The sequence below is a fragment of the Monodelphis domestica genome, chromosome 1 (genome assembly GCF_027887165.1).
Source record: "Monodelphis domestica isolate mMonDom1 chromosome 1, mMonDom1.pri, whole genome shotgun sequence".
Classification (NCBI taxonomy): Eukaryota; Metazoa; Chordata; class Mammalia; order Didelphimorphia; family Didelphidae; genus Monodelphis; species Monodelphis domestica.
Window position 1 is genome coordinate 582868566 of NC_077227.1, and position 15501 is coordinate 582884066.

Sequence of the window (15501 nt, forward strand, 5' to 3'; positions counted from 1 at the left end):
ATCATTATATGGCCAGAGGGCCATGGCTATCCTTTCCAGGAGTTGGTAGGAAGAAATAAAAATTTATAGGTAAGTGATAGTGGTGAAAAATAAGGAGTTAGTAGACAGACAGTGGAGGATTTTCCAGATGCAACTGTCCTAGAACCTGTGGTTGGAAATTCTCTGCCCTTATTGAAAGTGACACCCAAACTTTGAAGATCATAAGTTGTAGTGGGTCCCTTCAGCATGTACAGAAGAAAGAGCCATGTATGGGGTGTTCAGGGAGGACTAGAATGAAGGGATTATAACTGGAAGAGATCTTAGTTCATTTTGTTCAATTGCCTCACATTTTACAGATGAGGAAACTAAAGCACAGGGGCAAAGTGAATTGTCTTGATCATACATATTCCCATTCCTTTATTCTTTGCCCTGTTTATTTTGTTGTTCAGTCATTTCAATTGTGCTTGACTCTTTGTGACCCCATCTAGGGTTTTCTTTTCTTTTCTTTTTAAACTCTTACCTTCTGTCTTAGAATCAATACTGTATATTGGTTCTAAGGCAAAAGAGTGGTAAAGGATAGGCAATGGGGGTCAAGTGACTTGCCCAGGGTCACACAGCTAGGAAGTGTCTGGGGCCAGATTTGAACCTAGGACCTCCCATCTCTAGGGCTAGCTCTCAGTCCACTGAGATATCCAGCTGCCCTCCCTACCCTACCTCACCCCTCATCTAGGGTTTTCTTGATAGAGATACTGGAGTAGTTTGCCATTTCCTTCTCCAGCTCACTTTATAGAAGAGGAAACTGAGGCAAAATAGGGGTAAGTGACTTGCCCAGAGTCATACATCTAATAAGTATATGAGGTTGGATTTGAACTCAGCTGCTCATCCTTTTGCACCATTCGAGGCTACTTATAGTACTGGATCCCTATCATGAACAATTTAAGCTAAGACCTATCTAAGGGCTTAGGATATCCCACAGGCACTGGGACTGTGGAAGGTCATAGTCAGGATCCCAGCAGAGAAACATGGGGAGAAAACAGATGGTTAAGTGGATTCAAACAACCCAGAGAATGTCTTCAGATCTCCTGCCCCTCTGAATCCCCAAAGCAGTTAAGAATAATGCCAGTGCTCACAGTTATTCTAATCGCTGTAGGACCTTGTGCCATAAAAATTATTTTCCTCTAAATAATGCTATTCTGAATTATAGAACCATGGAAAAATACTCTAAATCAACTGATAAAAAATTTTAAAATAAATAAATAAATAACACTCTTCTGTTTGAATAATGGTTCAAGAGGGGCAGCTCAGAAGCAGAGGAGCTAGAATGCCAGACCTGGAGTCAGGAGGACCTAGGTCCAAATCCTATCTCAGATACTTCCTAGCTGGGTGACCCTGGACAAGTCAACTAACCCCCACTGCCCAGTGATGTCACCTTTCTGTCTTAGAATTGATACTAAGATAAAAGGTAAAGGTTTTTTTTTTTAATTTTTAAATTTAAATTTTTTCATTTTAAATTTAAAAATAAAATAAACATTTAATTTTTTAAAAAAGGAAAAAAAAGTTGCCAGCAGCTATCTGAGGTTAAGCCAGTATGCAGACAAAAGTGGGACTTGAACCTAGCTTCCCTGACTTCACAACGTCACTCAAACTGAGATAAATCCACTAAAAGCCGACTTCTGTTTAATGCTTGATGTGAGAGCACTTGTAACAGTCACATGATTAAGTAATCAAGTTGAAGAAACCATGACTCCTTCCAAGTCATGTGACCTTCAGGAAGTCATTTAACTTCTCACTGTCCCAGGCAGCCTCCGAAAACCTAAACTGCAGAGAAGGCGCTGCTCTGTATGGGAAAAGCTCTGTATGGGAGGTGCGTCCCCGGAAAGCTCTGATGACATAACAAGGCCAGGTATTTAAAGGAAAAAAAAAAGGTATCTGAAGTGCCTCCAACTCGGGACGAGGAGGGAGTTGGACGAAGAGCACTTAATGTGCCTTTAGACGATGCTGAGCGACCTTGGCTCGGATAGACGGGGCATTTTCCAGTGCCATGAATCCCATGAGGCTCCCACGGACTCCTGGGCTAACCAGCGGGGAGTCATCCTTCCAGCGTGGGCTCTGGCCTCCGTGTTCCAGCCTGCTGGGCTCAGGACTGCTCCATTTGTTCTCTTCTGCCCACACTTGGTGTTGCTTTTGTTCAAAAGTCCTCTTCTTCGGGGTCAGACGCCTGTTTTAGCTAGAAGCCGTGTTCCTGTGACTTGGCAGGACTTTCTGGCTAGAACATAGCAAACGTCCCTCCCTGTCCTCTGTGTACAGCCTAGAATACTAAACAATAAAGAATTTTTTTTACCTTGACTTTCCTAAGACATTGGATTGAAAATGTGCTCCCCTTCTGTCCTTTGTAACTCAGCACTCCCACACCAAGCTCATTATCTTTGTTGTTCAGTCATTTTCAGTTGTGTCCGACTCTTTGGGACCCTACACCCTTGATGACAAATTCCCTATTTTCTTTTGTTTGGTTTTCAGACTTTTTTAGTCATATCCAACTCTTTTTAAATTTTTTTTAGATTATTGTAACCAAGGAATAATGTTCTAAATGGACTAAATAAACTTATTCAAAATGGAAAAAAAATTTAAAACCCCTACTTTCCATCTTAGAATCAATACTGTGTATTGGTTCCAAGGGAGAAGAGCAGTAAGAACTAGCCAATGGGTGTTAAATGACTTGCCGAGGGTCACACTCAGACACTAGGAAGTATCTGAGGCCAGATTTGAACTTAGGAGCTCCCATCTCAAGGCCGGGCTCTCAATCCACTCAGCTGTCCCCCATTTCTTCATGAACCCATTTGGGGTTTTCTTGGCCAAGATACTAGAGCGGTTTGCCATTTCCTTCTCTAGCTCATTTTACAAGTGAGGAAATGGAGGCAAATTAGGTTAAGTGACTTGCCCAGAGTCACACAATTAGCATCTGAGTCAAGATTTGAACCTAGGAAGATGAGTCTTTCTGACTCCAGATCCTGTACTCTATCCACTATGCCACCTATGGCAAAGATAACAGAATGGCTTTCCATTTCCTTCTCCAACTCATTTTACAGTTAAAGAAACTGAGGTAAACAGGGTTTAGTAACTTACCCAGCTAGTAAATGTCTGAGGCCAGGTTTGAGCTCAGGTCTTCTTGACTCCAGGCCTCCACTACACCACCTCTAAAGTCCTTACTGAATAAAAAAAAAATCAATGAGTCTAATGACTGAGCAATTTTAAGAGGCAACATGAAGTCATGAAAAGGATATTAGACTGGGGAGTCAGAAAGACATGGCTTAGATTTCATTTGTGACCATTTTTAATTGGGTAATCATGAGCAAGTTAACCTCTTTGAACCTCAGTTTCTTCATCCATAAAATGGATGTAATATCTATTATCCCCTACCTCACAATGTTGCGGTAAGGAGTCAAAAAAACATAATGTGTGTAAAGAGGCAGCTAGAGGGTCCAGTAGATAGTGGGCATGACCTGGGCTCAGGAAGACCTAAGCTAAAAATTGGCCTCAGACACAATAGCTGGCAAGTCACCATTTCCTCCACTTTATGTAAAATGAGGAAAAAAAATATTACCATCCACTTCCTAATTGTTGTAATTACCATCCAATTCCCATTGTTGTAAGGACCATGATCCTGGTACATAATAGGTGCTATATAAATGCTTGAAGGACAGTTAGGTGGCACAATGGAGTCAGGAAGATCTGAGTTCAAATGTGACCTCAGACACCTATTAGCTAGGTGATTCTAAGAAAGTCACTTAACACCACTGGTCTCCGTTTCCTCAACTGTGAGCTGGAGAAAGAAATGGCAATTTACTCCAGGATCTTTGCCAAGAAAACCCTGAATGGGATCATAAAGAGTCAGATGGGACTGAATGACCTAAATACTTATTTCTTTCCCTCCAACCTGGTTGATTATCTCTCTTTTATCCTGTTCCTATCTTGTTTGTAGATGTTTACATGTTCTGGGCAGGGACAGTTTTTTAGCTTTCTTTGTATCTTTAGCATTTAGTGTAGTGCCTGACACATAGTAGGTGCTTAAGAAAATATTTGTTGATTACTAGCTCTGCTGAATTTCAGAGTTCCTAAACACAATTAAATTGGTACAGGACAATGACAGTCATTTTTATATTCTTGATTCTACTTTTATATATACAAGTTTAAAAATAAAGAACCCCTCAACCTAAGAATTCCTTAGGTAATCAGGACCAGGGTTCTTGCCAGGCCAGAGGCAATCCAGGTCTGGTTTTCTTGGAGCCAGGAATTTCTGTCACTGGGTAGAGAGCAGTACATTCAGAGGTTGAAGAGGAGGAGGAGTATTCTCTGAGGTTTGTTTCTTTTTCTGGCTCCAAATGTGAGAAACACCCATGTTAAATAAACAGACTCCTTTCCAGGTCACCAGGTAAATAAAGGCAGTTTTTGTGTGTTTTCTTGTTGTTGTTTTGTTTTAAGGAAATAGATGAAGCCAATATTTAAGGCAGGCTTTTGCAATCACGGAATTCTGAAAGTTTGAAAGTTACCTGGCAAGCTCCGTTCTGACAATGAATAACCAAGGTTTGAAAAAAAACTTTTAAAAAATCAATAACTTAGATGAAAAGTGTACAAAGGCTATTCTATCACTGAACAACTATATATGAATAAAAATAACAAGAAAGTGAATTACCAGAGAAGAAAATATCACCTTGTTTTTCCACTATCAGAGAATACATGGTTCAAATTCTAGTCAAGTGCAGACTACAGCTGACTAGAAGCAGCTGTGACTAGTGATTAAGAGAACTGTGCTTGAGGTCAAGAAGAGTTGAGTTCAAATCCATCCTTAGATACTTCCAAACTGAATGACCCATGGCAACTTATTTAACCTCTGATTGGCTAATGAAAGGAGCCAGTGGATCCACCAGAAAAGGAAATGACAAACCTGTCCAGAATCCTTACTAAGAAAATCCCATGGATAGCGATGGGCCATGGGGTGATGAAGTGATGAAAAGTTGGATACAAGTGAACACCTGAACAATAGTAACTTTTCAGAGGGTAAAAAGTAGGGTCCCATATCTCAGGTGCCCTCTTGGCAGGGATTGATGTTGTTGATCATCCCTCTCTTCCTATATTCACTCTTCCCCAAGTTTCCATGACATTGTTCTTTCTTGTTCTTCTACCTATCAGATCTCAGTCTCCTTTGCTGAATCATCTATGTATGCCCCAGGTTCTCAGGTGAGGGTGCGCTCCAGAACTCTGTTTCTACTCTCTTCTGTTTTGACTCTCCTTTCTCTCATTGATCTTCTTAGTTCCTGTGGGTTCAGTTGTCTCTACTCAGACAACTCTTAATTCCATATATCCAGCACTCTTCCGAATCCTAGTCACTCATCACCAACTATTAGACATCTCCATTTGAAAGCCCCATAGAAATCCTAAAACTGAACTTCTCTTCTCCAGACTTTAGCTGTTGTTTAATTGATTAGTTGTGCCTGACTCTTCATGACCCTTTAGGGTTTTCTTAGCAAAGATTCTAGAGTAGCTTGCTATTTTCTTCTCTAGCTCATTTTACAGTTAAAGAACTGAGGCAAACAGGGTTCAGTGACTTGCCCAAGGTCACATAGCTAGTAAGTGACTGGACCCATATTTGAACTCAGGTCCTCCTGATTTCCAGAGCCATTTCCCCCTCAAACTCATTAATATTTCAAATTTCCCTGTTTCTGTTAAGGGCACCATCATTCTTCCAGTCCCCACATTCTTAATCTTGTAATCATCCTTGATTATTCACTTTCCCTTCTCTCTAATATCCAAAATAGTTGCCAAGTTCTTTAGATTTGACCACCCCAGTAGATTTTTCATCCATCCCCTTGTCTCCATTAATACAACTCTCGTTCAGGCTGCCATCCCTCTTACCTGGTCTACTGCACTAGTTTCATTGTTCGCCCTCTCTTTTTGTCCTTGCTATCTTTTTTTTAAGCATTAATGTTGTGATTTCATTAATACAGAAGGAGGAAATTCCTTCTAACAGATAAGAAATTGATCAGCAATTTATAGTTACTTAATGGTATTTAGAGATTGAATGACTTAGTCTTGAAGTGTGTGTCAGAATCAGAACTTGAACCCAAGTCTTCCTGACTGATGTCAGCTTTCCAGGCTAAGCTGCCTCTCAGTACAATCTGTTTTTCACATAGTTGCCAATTTGCTCCTCCTAAAGCATAGATCTAAATATGTTACTCTCCTACTCAAGAGTTTTCAGTGGCTCTCTGTTATGTCTAGGATAAAAAAATTTTTTTCAGTGTAGAATAGCTACATCCTAGCATCCATCCTCATCCTCCTAATTATCCCTCTACTCTACACATCCTCACAATGGAGCCTAATATTCCAGACAGCTAGGTGGTGAAGTACATAGATACCCAGCCTAAAGTCAGGAAGACTCATCTTCCTGGGTTAAAATCTGGTCTGGGACATGAGCTGTATGACCCTGGGCAAGTTTCTAAACCCCATTTGCTTCAGTTTCTTTAACTGTAAAATGAGTTGGAGAAGGAAATAGCAAGCCATTCTGGTATCTTTGTTAAGAAAACCCCAAAAAGAGTCACAAAGAGTCTAATAGTATTAAAAAATTACTGAACAACAACAACAAAAAAATGGATATTTTCCATGAGGTTCTGTAATGTGCTGGGACTTATATGTTGTCTACAAGAAACACAGATGAGGCAGGTAGACACACACAGGGTAAAGGTAAAAGGCTGGAGCAAAATCTATTGGGCATCAACTGAGAAAAAGAAGGCAGGAGTCGCAATCATGATATCTGACAAAGCCAAAGTAAAAATAGATCTAGTTAAAAGAGATTGGGAAGGTAATTACATCCTGATAAAAGGCAGTATAGACAATGAGGAAATATCAGTAATCAACATGTATGTACCAAATGGTATAGCATCCAAATTTCTAAAGGAATAGGTAGTAAAACTATACTAGAGGAAGACCTGAACCTTCCTCTATCAGATCTAGATAAATCAAACCAAAAAATAAATAAGAAAGAGATAAGAGATGTGAATGAAATCTTGGAAAAATTAGTTGATATGTGAAGAAAAATAAATAAGGACAAAAAGGAATACACCTTCTTTTCAGCAGCATACGGTACATTGACAAAGATTGACCATGTACTAGGGCATAAAAACATGGCAAACAAGTGCAAATGAGTAGAAATAATAAATGCAACCTTTTAAGATCATAATGTAATGTGCTGGGACTTAATGCAAGGAGCACAGCATTATCTGTAAACAAGACTATCTGGGTAACTTTACCATCTAAAGAAAGTCCCTCTCCAGTTTGATAATGATGATAGCTGGCATTTACATTGCACATAATACAGGCCCTGGGCTAAACACTTAGTAAATATTATCTCATTTGATCCTCACTACAATCCAGGAAGTATATCCATCTTATAGTTGAGGAGACTGAGGTAATCCAAGGTGAAATAATCTGTCCAAAGAAATAGAGCTACTAAATATATGAGTCTTCCTAACTCCTGGCCCAGCACTGTTTCCAATCTGCACTCTACACTGGCTTTCCTCCATAGCTGATGAATGCCTTTGATGAGCATACTTCATTTTCTTTTAAGCCAGCATCTCATTCTGCTAAAACAAAAACAAAAAGATCAGCGGGTCATTGAACAAGGTTATTTCTGTTTTTATCTTCAGCCACTAGGGGGAACATGTGAGCAAGAACAAGAGCTCTCAAGCTCATGTCCAAAGCTATCGCCTCCAGTCAATTCTTGTTATAATTCATACATGTGCAAGATCACTCCACTTCTGATAAAGTCAGGCTTCCTACAAGATTGCTGCAGCCCTACCACAAAATATCCTCAGAAAATAAGAAGCTGCTTTCTCCATAAATTCCATTTTCTTAGCACCTTTTTTTCTTAGCACTGGGTTCACTAAAAAAAACCCCAGCAATGTTGAAGGTTTAGATAATTGCTAATATATTGCTAATAAATTACATGGAGTTCCTTTTGTTCTCTAAATGGCTCTTCCCCACTCCCACCTCCCTTTACTCATTCCCCTTCATTAAAGGAAAAATATCTCCTGTATCTTTAAGGGTTTTAGTTCCTCATTCCACACATTCAATAAGTAAACAGTTTTGATGATATCTATTAAGTTTTTATAACAGTTTAGATAGCACAGAAATTGAAAGTAATCCATTGAAAAATAATTTGCTTAAACACCATTTACAGACACTAAAAGCGACAAAATAGGTTTTATTCCTCTCCAGCTCTTCTCCCATGAATAAGAAAGGGGAAAAGCAGAATGAAGAGGATTTGGGGGTAAATAGGAAAAAATCTCTAGAGAGCTTTAGAAGAGGGAAAGAAAGATGCTATAAATGGGGTTGGTAATCCAGAGGTTTTTTTCTGGGTTTGTCACTACCTTATTGCTGATGACTTCATAGGTTACTACTTCCCCCCTTTCAAATCACAATTTCCAAATGTCTATCCTTTTACTCACTCTGCTTGCCTCTGAGCCTTGGGTCTCTAAAACTTCCAGTGGAAACTCAGGGGATAACCACCCTTTAAGACTCTGTTCCCTTCTCTAATAGTCAAGATATGATCCTGGCATTCACTCCTCTCTCAGATACTTACTTGGCTCCTTGGACAAAGTGGAGAGACTCCTTCTCATCCCCTTTATAGAAACCCATTTGAGGTCAAGAACAAAACTACTAAAGCTCAGGGAACTCTGGGTAGTCTGCCTGATTGTAGGCAGACACCTGGTTCACCGAGTTTCCTTGGTAACAATGGAGGATACATATTTTTAAAGGAATCTTGAATAATTTTAATATATGGATAAAAGATACTTTGTTGGAAGAGAGTTTAAGATGGCAATTTACTATACTAAATAACTGCTTTAAACAAAAATGAATGTTGAGTTCTATATGTGCCTATAGAATAGGGCTTCTTAACCTGGGATCCATTCTAGCAGTTCACTGAATTGGCTGGGAAAAAATCCATTTTATTCAGTATAATTAGCTTCCTTCCCAATCTTATATATTGTATTTTATGCATTGTAAAGCATTATTCTGAGAAGAGGTACACAGACTTCATCAGATTGACAAAGGAATCCGAGGCACAAAAAAAAGTTAAGAATATCTTTTCTAGAGGAAGTAGAAATGGCCCTAAAGAGAATAAATATGGAAAGAGTAGCTGAATTAGATTAAGTATGTATAGAGAAGATGTGGGCTGAAGGTGACCCAATTTTGAGGCACTGATGGATTGATTCACAAGTTATCTTAAGGAGGGAAAAATACTAAATTCGTGGAAAAAATCTTGGACCATATTAATGGGGAGAAAAGAACAATGTAGAGAAAATAAGCCATTATCAGCATTTATGCCTACTTCCACAAGTTTTATGAGAATCCCAAAGGCATCCTCAGTAAGAGCATTAATAGGATCAGGCTATTGTCTTTTGACAAGTGACATTCTGCACCAGTCCATCTCTATTATTAAACAATCAAAAGAAAGATGTGGTGCATACCAAGATTTCCATAATGATTTGCATGTAGTGTTTAACTATTGCCTGTTCAATTTGCTATGTGGCCAGCAATAATAAAAATAATTGCCTGTTCAACCAAATTGAATTGAAAATGGTTCAGCTAGGGAGCAGCTAGGTAGCTTGTTGGATTGAGAATCAGGCCTAGAGACAGGAGGTCCTGGGTTCAAATTTGATCATAGATACTTCCTAGTTATATAGTGCTGGGGAAGTAACTTAACCACCATTGCCAATCCCTTCCTGCTCTTCTGCCCTAGAACTAATACAAAGGGGGCAGTTGGGTAGCTCAGTGGATTGAGAGCCAGGCCTAGAGATGGGAGGTCCTAGGTTCAAATCTGGCCTCAGACACTTCTCAGCTCTATGACCCTGGGCAAGTCACTTAACCCCCATTGCCTGCCCTTACCACTCTTTTGCCTTGGAACCAATACATAGTATTGATTCCAAGTTTTAAGACAAAAGGTAAGGGAGAAAGGAAGGAAGGGAAAAAAAAGAATGGTACAGCTGGTTTTTTTCTTCTTTTTCTACTTTTCACAAGTTTCAGTAGCATTACCTTGAAATAAGGAAGCTGCATCACATTTTTCTGAAAGTAGTTCAGCTGTCCCAGGGTGGTAGGCTTCAGAACGAAGGTTTAGTAGATGGATTATCAGAGGAAATTTAACGTTTAGCCTTAAGCAGAAGATACTTTGCATAAACAATTGAATTAAAGTACAGGCTTGTGAATTTTACCTGATTTAATTTCTCCCCAATCCCATGGGTTACAGTGCCAGAGGGTAAAAATCACAGGATTGTCAGAGCTGGAAGGGGCCTTTTAAAGCACCCCAATTATGTGAATAAGGAAACTGAGACCCAGGGATTATTTTTAGCACATTCTTTTGACTAAACTGTGAGTGAAGCAAGAGCAAAGCATCAAAGGGTAATACCTTTCTTAGCAAACACTTTAGATGGCTTACTGTATTCAGTGATCAATTGAGTGAATAGACTAGGAGTATGGTAGAATGGCTTTTAATCACAATTCTTTTTTCTCACTGAAACGCTAGAAGGGTACAGATTTAGACAATTAAAAGAGGAAGCTGTTACATAGGCCAACTTTCAGCATCTTTCTATACTGATGTCTGATGGAACCAAAACAAGTATTTCAGGTATAGTCAAGGAAGGAGTCAGAGACTTCATTTCTCTAGAACCAGAGCCTGGATTGCATCCTTAGGGAGGTCAAGGACCTAAAAAAAAAAAAAAAACAACACATTGAGTGCTCTCTTCTCATTTTTATACAAGTAACACCAGACAAACATAAAAAAAAAAAAAACTGTCAAAACAGTCTGAGGAGTATATAACCGGATGGGGAAGAAGGACACAGTTATAGGTTATTCTTAGCCTCCAAAAATTTAGAATTGGACCTTTGAGGTTATGTAAAATAATTTTTCTGCCCGTAGCAAGTATATTCTGGCTCACTCTCCCAGAACTGGAGAAGCTACACTTGCTTTAGGGGTACCTTGGGGACTCTAATCCTATCATCTCCAGCCCCTATCAGCTATATTTCCCCCATTATTAGGTGCCAATGACTAGGGCCCCAATTTCATTGGAACACTTCAACTTCAATCAATTCTTATAAAAGAATTATTTGCTCTAACGATATTACGAGAACAAGGGGCATCTAGGTGGCTCTGAGACAGACATGGAGACAGGAGCTCAAATCTGACTCAAATCAGGAGGGTTCAAATCTGACTTCAATTACCTAACCTCAATTGCCTAGTTCTTGCCATTTTTCTACCTGTCATAGAACTAATACATAGTAGAGGTAAAGATTTAAAAACTTTTAAAAAAGGTATTACAAGAAGGCATCTGGGTAGTTCAGTGGACTGAGAGCCAGGCCCAGAGATAGGAGGTCCTGGGTTCAAATTTGACCTCAGACATTTCCTGGCTGTGTGAACCTGGGCAAGTCACTTAATCCCCATTTCCTAGCCCTTACCACTCTTCTGCCTTAAGAACCAATAATCTAAGACAGAAAGTAAAGGTTAAAAAAAAAAGATATTACAAGGAAAAAAAGGACAGAGATTTCCCCTCCACATCTCAGGAGCATATGCTATTTTCCCTTGTCTCACCTTGGTTTCTGAGTAGTGTGGGCTCAAGCTTAGCTTAGTTTCTGCATAGCATGGGTCTTACCAAGTTCACATCCAAATGTTTTGTGACTGCCAGAGGTCTTGCCTCATCTCCCACTGTGCTGAGTTCCAAAGGTCACTTTTGAAGGTAATTCTTTATTCTAGAAGGCATCAAATGTTGGGCTCTCTGCAAAAACTGGATGTGGATGTTGCAATGCCAAAGCCTCTAATTCTTTTACCTAAAATAGAATAGAACAAATACTGAGACCAAGGATAGAGACCTATTTGCACAGGGTCATGTGGGGTGTAGCCTTCATAGGGAGTGACCAAGGCACTCCTCCTTCTGGCTATTCAGAAAAGGCATTTTCTAACATGGTGATTAGAAGACCAGAAACAGCTGTGGGATGTCTATGCGTGCTCCATAGTTTCTCAAAGACATTTCCATTTAACACCATCAGAACTCTTGAAAGCTGGCTCTTTACCTTCTCCATTTGCAGAAACCTTCAGAGATGTCTCTGCATGTGTCCCAGACCCTACACATAGATGTATGAATGGATGGGATGAATGGAAGAAACCAAGGTCCAGAAAAGTTAAATGACTTGTCTAAGGTCATAGATTAAAGGCAACATCAGTGAAACCACAAATTTTTTGAAATATAATTTTTATCATTTAAATCCAGGGTTGTGATTCTAAATCTAATACTTTTTCTACCACAGTATATTGGCTAATAGTTCAATAGCCAGTCAATAAACATTTTTAAGCACATTTAATATGCCAGCTGAATGCTGAGAATACAAAGCCAAAAGACAGTCTCTGCTCTCAAGGAGTTTATAATTTAGTGGAGAAATCAATGTGAAAACCACTATATACAAATAAGATAAAGGCAAGATAAATTCAAGACAATTAACAGAGGGAAGACATTAGCAATAAAGGAAATGTGTTGTTTGGGGAGGTTTTTTGTTTTTGTTTCTTTTTAGTATAAAGTAGGATTTCTTTTTCTGAAACTTAAAGGAAGTCAGGAAAGTCAGGAGGCCAAAATGAGGAGATGGGGAGTCAAGAAATGGGGAGTCAGTGAAAATGCACAAATGCAGGAGATGAATTGTCTTCTTCAAGGAATAGCAAAGAGACCTAAGTCACTGGATTGCAGAGTGTAAGGATGATTAGAAAACAAATATTGTTTTATTAGTTTAGAGATAAGAAGTAAAGTGCTGGCTTGAGAAAAGAACTGGAGTTTGAAGCAGAGCTGAGAGAGTGTGTTAATTTCAACTGCTGACAGTTATAACCATTTTTCTATGTCAATTACTCTCTCTGGCAGTTGGCAGACACACACTCTCAGAGACTTTCAGGACTGGAGGAGGTAATATCTTTGCCTCTCTCTCTGTCTAAGGGAACGATCTGAAGGAGCTCAGAGTTTTCCTTTCCCAACTTGGGAAACATTATTGAATATCTATTGTAGTTTTATAGATTGTTTAACTCTGAGAAGACCAAAGAAAAACCTGGTCTTTGATTTGGTCTTTGATTAACTTGATTCTTGTTGAGACTCACCAGCTAGCCTTTGCTATTTTATCATTTGAAGGAAAAGTTAAGATTTATAAGGATAATAGCAGTAGTTTTATTTAGATAGTATAAATTTAGGTTAGTCAGATCAGGGAGGATTAGTGTAGCCTGTGAAACACAGGAGAAGCGGTTCCTTGTGGAACTTGGGAGTTTATTTGGGTGGATTTAGAATCCCTTAGAATTAATAATCCTTTATTTATCCTTATATATTTCAATAAACATTTTATGTTTATAATGAGAGTCTCTTTAGCATCCTTGCACCTGGCCCTAAAGCGAAGTTCACATTTGAGCTTCACTTTATCACTGAGGATACTTTTGATTACCTCTATCAAAAGTATCCTAACAGTTTGAATCTGATTGGCGAGTTAAACAGGTTTTGAGCAGTTTTCCATCTAAATATTTTATTTTATATAGCTCATCATTAATTTTATTTTTACAAAGGGGAGTAGGGGGCAAATAGACTGGAAAAGCAGGAGAGGTTGTGACAGGTTTAAAAAACCAAACAGAAGATGTAAAAAATTTAAACCTGGAGGCAATAGGGAGCCACTGGAGTTTGTGGAACAGGAGGTGGCATAGCGTTTTGGGATGATCACTTTGACAGTTCAGTGGAACATAGACTAGAGTGGGGAGAGATCTGTAGCAGAGAGACCAAAAAGCAGACTATTGCAGTAATACAGGAGTGAGGTGATAAGGGCCTGAAACAAGGTGGTGGCATGTTGGAGGAGAAAAGGGGGCACCTGCTTCTCTCCAAGGATGTCTCTGAAAAAGATCCTAGGATCAAAGTGTTTGGAACTAAAAGGGCCATAGGCTCATAAAGACTTCAGAAATCATCTAATCCAATATCTTCATTTCATAGATGAGGACCCAAGAACTAAAGAGATAAAGTGCCTCGCCCCATATTACATATGTAAGCAAAAGACCCAGAATTCCAACTGGGGTCATCTGATTCCCCCAATCCAGTATTCCGCTATAACATATTGACTTCATTGCCCGGCCACAAAAGCCCCAGCAAAGCACATGGTGTGGGTATAAGTTGGTCTGGCCTCTCCCTTTCCCAGCCTTTCTGGTCTACTACAAACAGCCAAATTCTCAAGGAGAGGAGCCAAGTAGACTTTTCCCAGAATTGCTACCAGCCGGAGTTAAATGCAAAGTAGAGGACATAGAGAAGACAAAGGAGGAGGAGAGGAGAGGTGTAGGGGCTTGGGGATGGTGTCTGTGAGGAACAGGAGTCCCCGAAAGCAGACAGTGGCAAACTGCAGCTGTGGAACAACAGCAGAGTTCTAGAGTCAACGTGCACCATGGTGCTGAAAGATGACCTTGGCAGCCGATAGGCGGTGGCAGTGACCAGGAGCCAGGGTAAAGGCAGTGGATGCCAAAGCAAAGGGAGAGCAGAGCCAGGAGAGGAAAATCCAACTCTCATTTGACAGCTGTGATACCTGAAGCCCAGGGAAGTGGCTTTCCCCTGACCAAAAAGAAATAAAATGACAAAAGACAGATTAGAATCCAGCCTTCTGGCCCTTTGACACATTGGCTCTGCACATCGATTTAGGTTTAAGCCTCTGGTAGCCTACCTAGAACCAGAAGTAGACAAAGTATCGTCCAGCCTTTTGAGTCTGGGAAGGTACGAAATCGGGTCATCAGAAGAGCCCGATATCCTTCCTAAACTTGGGCAAGCATCATTGACCAGCAGAGCCCAGAAGGCACCCTTTTCTCCCCTCCAGGGAGAGCTAATCCTCCAGCCGCGCCTTCCACCCTTCGCCCTCAGTCACAAGAGCTCCCCATAGGAGGAGGAAAAGGGCAGGGAGAGGAAGGCTCCGTGGGTTTTGCTCCACCCACTGGATGAGAAAATCCTCCAAGAAGAAATGCAGCTGTGATGCATTAAATAGTAGAGCCTGGAATTCGTGTTCGAATCTCTTCCCAACTATTTACCGCCTGCGTAAACGTGAGCAAATCACTTTAACTGGGTGGCCCTTGGTTTTCTCTGAAAAGTGTGCGAATCAAGCTAAATGATTCCCGAGGTCCATTCCAGCTTTTAATCTAGGAATTCTTAACTTTGGAGAGGAAGAGTATCAGGGATACCCTCTTCTGCAATCTGGGGAAGTCTATAGACTTTCCCCTCAGAATAATGTTTTTACATAATTGAAGGAAATGGCTACATTTAAGTTAGGGGGTTAATGAAAATAAAGATATTTGCTTATTTTTTGCCCATCTAATTTCTTTGAAATCTATTCGTGACCCCAGATTTAATAAGCCCCATTTTAATGCTATACTTTTCCATGCCCCCCCTTGCAGCCCCATCACCCCCTCTAACTAGTGAGCTGGTTATCCCCGGC

General features: G+C 40.0%; 1 protein-coding gene and 1 long non-coding RNA gene across 8 annotated transcripts in view; one reads left to right on the forward strand and one right to left on the reverse strand.

The window, feature by feature from the left end:
* TACC1 (transforming acidic coiled-coil containing protein 1) overlaps positions 1-15501 on the forward strand; it is a 197143-nt gene that overhangs the window by 27298 nt on the left and 154344 nt on the right. For 2 of the 6 annotated variants that reach the window (XM_056813550.1, XM_056813552.1), the window contains exon 1: positions 14979-15501. This exon is cut by the window's right edge and continues 394 nt beyond it. The exons of the other annotated variants lie outside the window; for them this stretch is intronic. The gene's annotated coding sequence lies outside the window, so the exon portion shown is untranslated. Of the gene's footprint in view, positions 1-14978 lie in introns of those variants that run through there. 6 annotated transcript variants of the gene reach the window in all.
* LOC103098659 (uncharacterized) lies at positions 10088-15006 on the reverse strand. 2 transcript variants are annotated; one of them, XR_458939.3, is made up of 3 exons: positions 14740-15006; positions 11676-11850; positions 10088-10732 (listed from the first exon to the last, which is right to left on the reverse strand). It is a non-coding gene; the product is annotated as an uncharacterized LOC103098659 (long non-coding RNA). The 2 variants fall into 2 exon arrangements; XR_001628086.2 differs by having other exon boundaries at positions 11615-11850.